Source organism: Oratosquilla oratoria, chromosome 8 (assembly GCF_046742065.1).
Source record: "Oratosquilla oratoria isolate Oo_2021 chromosome 8, ASM4674206v1, whole genome shotgun sequence".
In the NCBI taxonomy this organism is placed as follows: Eukaryota; Metazoa; Arthropoda; class Malacostraca; order Stomatopoda; family Squillidae; genus Oratosquilla; species Oratosquilla oratoria.
Genome location: NC_134784.1, coordinates 82,533,545 through 82,541,044, shown reverse-complemented (window position 1 = coordinate 82,541,044; position 7,500 = coordinate 82,533,545).

Below are 7,500 nucleotides of genomic sequence, written 5' to 3'. Positions count from 1 at the left end.
TAGTTAACGATCTATATTTAGGTCTTTCTTGGTGTTAGCTTCATACGATTCATAGAGGGAATGTTCTAAAAGGAGTTTTTTTATGTCTGGAGAGGTTGACCCATAGACAATGTGTGCTGACAATGGGCTTCAGAGGAGAATCTTAGGGACAGATCGGGAACAGGATAAGCAAGCTGGCAAACTCCGCCTTGGGTTGATGCTCTCAGGAAGAGAGAGATGGAGAGAGGAAGAGAGAGATAGAGAGTGGTAGAGAGAGATGAATAAAGAAAGAGAAGGAAGAAGAAAGGAAGAGTAGGAAAGAGAGAGAGGGAGAGAGAGAGAGAGAGAGAGAGAGAGAGAGAGAGAGAGAGAGAGAGAGAGAGAGAGAGAGAGAGAGAGAGAGAGAGAGAAAGAGAGGAGAGAGAGAGAGAGAGAGAGAGAGATGTGATAGGGATAAGGAAGAGAGGGACAGAGAAAAAGAGTAAAGAGAGGGAATAGGGGATAGGAAGAAAGCAGATAGAGAATTGGAGGAAGTAAGGAGAGGGGCTACATACCAAATATAGTTTATTCTGGTCAAAGGCAGAGAATTCTGTCATTCTGAAAGCGTCTCAAATTACAGATACCATATTAGAATTATATTTACGAGCCTTAGACTAGATATTAGAATATTCTAGATAATTCTCTTTCCGGTTTGACATTGCACTTCTTAGAATATGCATTAGCTTGTGAGGTTTGTAAAACAAGCACTGAAATATTGAAAAGAATTCGTAAATGTAAAGAGTGAGATATATGTAATGTTTCTTGTCTTTGTATTTTATCTGCTCCAAGTCTGGTGTATGATTTTTTTTTTCCTCTTCCTTTTTTATGATATTTTGATGGAAAAAGGGTTTGTGCCTGGTTGGGCACAGCATTATCAGAAACTTTTGGTGGTGTATCTCAGCTTGGCCCAGCAAAGAGATTCAGGTCAGCTGTTTTACTATCGAGAGACTGGACGTGGTCGTTTGGCGCAGACGGAGATGGTACTCGGAGCGGATGTACAGACGTACAGGCGGACGGACATGTATGTGTGTGTTTGTGTGTACGTGTGTGTACTTGTGTGTGTGTGTGTGTGTGTGTGTGTGTGTGTGTGTGTGTGTGTGTGTGTGTGTGTGTGTGTGTGTGTGTGTGTGTGTGTGTGTGTGTGTGTGTGTGTGTGTGTGTGTGTGTGTGTGTGTGTATGTGTGTGTGTGTGTTTAACCTAAGTGTATTAACCTAGTTATAGTATACAGGATACGACCAACGCTCGATGAATCCCATCTCCTACTCACCAGTGTTTCATACCTAGCAATACATGTACAGTTCCGTCGTAATATACTGCGTATCCTTGATTTTCATTTATCATATTTATATTAGAACCCATATATTGGTCGAGCGCACGCGCGTGTTTCACCATGGTATTAGATCACGTGTTGGACTCGTGGTCGACAACTATTAGCGTCCGGATGAGAGCTCAGATTTCATAATATGCGGCTCGATCCATGGGTAACTATATATTACAGTGTGATATACAATATAAAATACAATATCTTATAGGACGATATAAATTAATATCATTATTCAATGTAATATAAAGTATAATATAAAATATAACTATGATACATAATATACAATAGTGTAATACTATATAGTATTATATATATCATATGGTATAATGTGATATGATATGATATACAATATAATATCAAACATGATATACTATAATATGATATAAAATAACATATATCACAATATAATCTATAGTATAAAACAATAGAAAATGTTATATAAAATAGTATTGCATAATGTAATATAATTAAGTATAGTGCAAGTAGGAGACCAGACAGAAGTTGGAGAGATGAGCTAGAAAAGTTTGCAGAAGTGACGTGGCAGAGGTTGGTGCAGTCTTATGATTCATGGAATGGTATGAAAGAAACCTTTGTTCAGCAGTGAATTCAAAGTGGCTGACTGACTGATTGATTGATGGATTGAATCTAATATATAGTATATAATAAAATATTGCATAATACTATATAGTGTAACATAATAGGACACAACATGATATAACTCTTGGTTTGTGTAGTATACTAAGTATAATATACTGAACAATATATATATATATATATATATATATATATATATATATATGTATATATATATATGTATATATATATGTATATATATATATATATATATGTATATATATATACATATATGTATATATATATATATACATATATGTATATATATATATATGTATATATATACAGATATATATATATGTATATATATACATATATATATATATATATATATATATATATATAGTTATATATTCTGATACCCTATCACTCCAATTACTTGGTTAACTATATTTCATTTAAAAATATATTTTGGTCAGGGTTAAGGGTAAAAGTTAGGTGGGATATGGTTATGTTAGGGATTATTCACGAACTCCTCATAGGTTTTTGCAGATAGACCCCTATAACCATATATGCTCTGAAACCCTATAACCCGAGGTAATTGGATGACTATCTTTCATTTTTCTGTCTGTCTGTCTGTCTCTCTGTTTGTTTTTGTTCACGAACTCCTCCTAGGGTTTAGGAGTAGACACTCCATAACCATATATATTCTAATACCCTATCATCCCAGGTACTTGGATTACTATATTTCACACACACACACACACACACACACACACACACACACACACACACACACACACACACACACACACACACACACACACACACACACACACACACACACACACACACACACACACACACACACACACACACACACACACACACACACACACACACACAGACATATATATATATATATATTTATATATATATATATATTTATATATATATGTATAATATATATATATGTATATTTACATATGTATATATATATATACATATATTTATATATGTTTAAATATATCTATTTATATATATATATGTATATATATATATATATGTATATATATACATATATATATATATATATATATATATATGTATATATATATATATATATGTATGTATTGGTTACGGTTAAGGGTTAAAGTTATGAAGGGTATGGTTAGGTTAGGGATTATTCACGAACTCCTATGTTTTTGCAGATAGACCCCTATAACCATATATATTCTGAAACCTTATAACCCAAGGTACTTAGATAACTATCTTTCATTTGTCTGTCTGTATGTTTGTTTGTTTGTTCACGAACTCCTCCTAGGGTTTTGGAGATAGACCCCTTAAACATATATATTCGACAATAACAGGGGAAACGCCTAAGTTGTATTAGAGAAGCAGTTATCTATTTCCTGTGACCACAATGACAAAATAAGTTCCTGTTTTTTATAGTGTATGAAACACAAAATCTAGAATGAAAAAAAAGAGAAAACGAACCAACGAAGAGAGGGTTGGATATGAGCAGACTCGAGTCACCAATGGGGTAATACCGAAAAAAAAATCTTGTACGATTGATACCCCAAAGTCAAATCAAAGGTGGGACACCAATGCTTTTTCAGGGTTTCCAAGAGAAAGAGGATTATTAGGTACAAAAAGCTAATGACTAGATGAAGAGACATCTCAATGATCTAAAAAATGAATTAGATATGGTCAGAAGTGATAACGAAAGAATGAAAAATGAAGATAAAAGATAAAGCGTTGAAAAATGGATAAAAACAAATACAAGCAGTGACCAAAAAAGTTAGAGAATTAATTAAGGAGACGGATCTTCTAGAAATAAAGAATCAATGGAAGCTAGAACAAGAAAAAATAACATTTAAAGAAATAGTACAACAGCAGATAAAAGTAAACGCTAAAGAATCAGTAATTAGTTAAAGAAAATGAAAACTGGTAAGAGACACGGGATAAAAAAAAAAGTGCATTATAGCTTATGGTATTAAAGAAAACCATAATGTATACAAACACCAAAGAGAAAAAGTAGAGAAAGAAATTGCAAAGGCAACTCAGAAAGAGATGCAAGAAGAGGGACAGGAAATGGCCAAAGAGATTGAAGAAGTGCATACAATGGGACAGTACTCTAGAGAAAAACAGTATAGGCCACTAAAAACTAAAATATGGTCTCAAATAATAGCTGAAGAAGTCCTATCAAAAGCAGCAAAGCTGGCAAATAGTAAAAATTACAAAAATGTATGGATAAAAGAAAAAAAGAGCGATGATGAAAAATAGAAAGAAAAGGCACTTAGAAATGAAGCAAATGAAAGAAATGAGAGAAGAACCGAGACTGACAGAAATTGTTTATTTATTTATTTATCTATTTATCATTATTTATTTATTAATGTATTTTGTTTTATTTTATTTTATTTATTCATTTAGTTATTTAGTTATTTATTTCATATATATATATGTATATATATATATATATATTTTTTCTTGAGTACTGCACCTGAGGCTGAGAATATGGTAGATAAAAAAGGAAACAATAAAAAAAGAGAAGAAAAGAAACAATTAAAAATAACACATACCAACATAGACGGCATGGTTTCAGGACTAAAAGAACTAAATAACCTTCTGTCAATAGAGAAACCAGAAATAATGGGAATTGTGGAAACAAAATTAGAAGGTCCACTACCGTTAAATACTGCGGGACAAGGTCTATACAACCATTGAGCGAAAAATAGAACAGAGAAACAGAGTGGAGGAATCATATTTTTGACTATGAAAGGTTTAAATGTGACAAAGATAACAGAAGGAAAAATAATCCTGAATTAATTGTGATTAAAGTTGAAAACAGAAACATGAAAAGTAGAAAATTTTTAGTAATATATGTGCCCCCAAAAACGCAGTCTTGGACAGAGTGGTCATTCCGAAATACTGAGACACAAAGAATGCATTAACTGAATTACTGAAAGAAGGAGGAAACATAGTAATCATGGGTGGCTTTAACCCAAAAGAAATATGCTGGGAAGTAATGACAGTGAAATGTATAGAAGAACATTGGGAAAATATTCTACTGGATATGACCATTCAATACAAATTTACTCAATGGGTTAAAAAAAAAAAAAAAAAAAAAGGCCCGGGTATAGAAACGATGAAGAACCGTCGAGACTAGATCTAATATTCACATCAGAGCCTGAAATCGTGGGTAAAATGGAATACAAAACAATTGGAAAGAGTGACCACATACTAATATAGTTCGATAGAAAAAATGATCTGAGAAGAAATGAGGAACATAGAAAAGGAAGAATAATGTATAACAAAACGGATTTTGAGAAACTCAGAAAAAAAAATTCAAAGTGAGAACTGGGAAAACTTCTTAAATGGAGAAACAAAAATGGAAGAGAAATGGAACATATTAAAAGAAAATTACTCTTTCTTCTCCTCTTAAAATTTGCTTTGAATATATATATATATATATATATATATATATATATCTTTATATATATATTTATATATATACATATATATATGCATATATATATACATATATAAATATATATACATATGTATATATATATATATATATAATATATATCTTTATATATATATTTATATATATACATATATATATGCATATATATACATATATATAAATATATATACATATGTATATATATATATATATATACATATATATATATATGTATATGTATATGTATATGTATATGTATATATACTTACATATACCAAAGGGTTTTTCCCCTTACACGGAAGGGTAGTCAAAAAGAAAAAGGCATAGAAACCACTCCCACCCATTCCATCCTTACATATTCCACTCCCCTCCACCCTCCTCCCTTCCACCTCTGCCTACCACACCTCTTTTACTAATCTTTCTTCACTCATTCTTTCCATGTGTCCAAAACATCTCAATATTCTTTCATCAACCCTATCTCCCAGCTCCTTTTCCACCCCTGTTCTCCTCCTCACCTCCTCATTTCTCAATTCATGTAGTCTAGTAACCCCTATCATACGTTTCAGACATTTCATCTCAAATACATTCAAACCCCTTTCCTCTTCCTCCCTTATGTTCCATGCTTCTGCCCCATACAGTGCTGTCGGCACAATCATTCCTTTATATAACCTCCTCTTTGTATCCATTCCCAGATGTCTATTTCTCATTACACTTTTTAATCTACCAAGACATTTACTCGCTTCTCTCAATATACATTCTAACTCCACCCCCACTCCTCCCTTTCCTGCCACATTCTTACCTAAGTATCTAAAACTATCCACTTCCTCCAGTCTCCCTCCCTTAATGCTCACTTCCAGTCTGCTGTCACTCTCTCCCCTTGTACATTTCATCACCTTACTTTTGCCCACATTTATCTTCAGCTTCCTTCTTTCACACACCTTCTCAAACTCTGTCACTAACTTCCTCAATCCCTCTTCTGATCCTGCTACAAGCGCAGTGTCGTCAGCAAACAGCAACTGGCTTATTTCCCACTTTTCTCTATTTTCTTTAGCCATCTCCAACCCCTGACCCACTACCCTTACCACCCCATCCATGTATAGATTGAACAGCCAGGGCGACATAACACATCCCTGGCGATGTCCCATCTTTACCTTAAACCATTCCCTCTCTCCATTTCTAATCCTAACATAAGCTCTATCACACACACACACACACACACACACACACACACACACACACACACACACACACACACACACACACACACACACACACACACACACACACACACACCACACACACACACACACACACACACACACACACACACACACACACACACACACACACACACACACACACACATATATATATATATATATATATGTATATATATGTATATATATATATATATATATATATGTATATATGTATATAATGGCGTATAAACCAATCTACATTTTCGGCTGCACATAACTGCCTCCAGCCATACTCCCTCGTTGAAAAAACGTCTCTGCTTCTAAAAATAATGGACAATCCCCCCTCCCCAGAACAAAACTGCAAAATAAGAAAAACAATAGATTGTAGAAATAATAACACATGAGAATCAGCACTACCTGCCATCTGTGCAGATGCTTCTCTCGCCTCTACTTCGCTCACACCTGCGTCAGGAGACAAACAGGTAAAGTAATTAAGGAGAAGGAGAGACAAGCCAGCGAGGCGTCACTGGCGCCGGGAACGGCAATTACGAGCGGCGTCGGTTGCCAAAATTGGAATTCCAACTGAAGGAAAAGAAGTTATCGAGCATCTTGAAGGGAAGAGGAAAGAAGGTGCACATGCTCAGAGGAAAGAAAAGAAAGAGATTCGAATTGTTTGTAGAGAATCCCAGGAATCATTAGGGAGGTGAAAGATAGACAGATAGAGAGAGAAAGGGAGAGAGTGAGAGAGACAAACACACACACACACACACACACACACACACACACACACACACACACACACACACACACACACACACACACACACACACACACACACACACACACACACACATATATATATATATATATATATATATATATATATATATATATATAAATATATATATATATATAT